Source organism: Austrofundulus limnaeus, unplaced genomic scaffold (assembly GCF_001266775.1).
Source record: "Austrofundulus limnaeus strain Quisiro unplaced genomic scaffold, Austrofundulus_limnaeus-1.0 Scaffold11, whole genome shotgun sequence".
In the NCBI taxonomy this organism is placed as follows: Eukaryota; Metazoa; Chordata; class Actinopteri; order Cyprinodontiformes; family Rivulidae; genus Austrofundulus; species Austrofundulus limnaeus.
Window position 1 is genome coordinate 3890801 of NW_013952413.1, and position 1322 is coordinate 3892122.

Below are 1322 nucleotides of genomic sequence, written 5' to 3' on the forward strand. Positions count from 1 at the left end.
TATATATATATATAGCACAACTTTCCCACTGGGTGACTGGTTGCCAAAGGGATTCTTAAATCTAGCTGTTAAGGTCTCTCAGGTAACTTGAAGTTCTCCTGCCAGCAGGAAACCTCCCCTGAGAGCCCAGGAGTCGTTTTCTCTTGAGGATGACTCCTTGTGTGGCAGAAACAGAGAGAGAGAGAGAGAGAGAGAGAGAGAGAGAGAGAGAGAGAGAGAGAGAGAGAGAGAGAGAGTGGGGGTAAAATGTGGTTTCAATCATTTACAAAGATGCTTTTGTTCTGTAGCTGGGGCCCTCTGTCTCACACAGACACACACACGCTCTCCTCCTCATGCTTTCTGTCTTTTTAACAGTCATTATACTTTTTCAGAACCACTGAAAAGTTTAGAACAACACATTGTCTGCAGATCCAATTCACTGGGAGCTCATCTGTCTAAGCTTCAACATTTCTTGCATCCACCAGAGCTCAACGTCACAGTCTGGTCAGCCGTACAGATCTCGGTTCATCTCAATCCTCCAGCCACCTGTTCTTTCTCAGCCGAGGCCCCAAAAGCCTCTGAGGCCCTAGTCAATCCCCACCCAAAAAAATCAAGTCTGACAAGAAGCGACAAGAAGACTGCCTCTGCACATTTTGCCCACCTCAGTTCAGCTTGAAGAGGAAAAAATAACCTGTTTTTATACATTTGTTAATACATGCAGCCTCTCAACTAAAATTGGATATTTGTTGAGAAAGAAAAACTGGTTTAGATAGCATGAATAGATTGACAAAAAATTATAATAATGACAATAAACAAAACATTCAGAAAGTCCATATTATGACCCCCGCACGCGAAGCGTAAGCGGGAGTCATATTGTTTCCGTACTGTTTATTTATTTATTTTTTTTCAGTGATTTTTGGTCAACCGTAGCACAAAAACGGCTGCACCGATCAACATGAAATTTGGCAGGGCTGTAGATGAGTCTGACCTGCACTGCACCAGCCAACAGTTTTACGATACACCCCATATTTGAGGAGGGGGCTCCTTTCAAAGTGGGGGTATCAGGACATGCAAAGATGCTTATGACTCAGAAACTGTTCAACATGGGAGATTCAGATTTCTTTTGTTTGTTTAGCTCTGATGAAGCTCTATACATCAGGTCCACAGACCAGTGCCTCCCACCCCCCCGGACCCCCAATTTATCTGAAAAAGGGGTATCTGGACATACAAAAATGATTATAGCTCAAAAACTATTAAACATAGAATCTTCAGATTTTCTTTGATTGTTTAGCTCTGATGAAGCTCTATCCATCAGGTCAACCAATACACCCCCCCACTTGGAT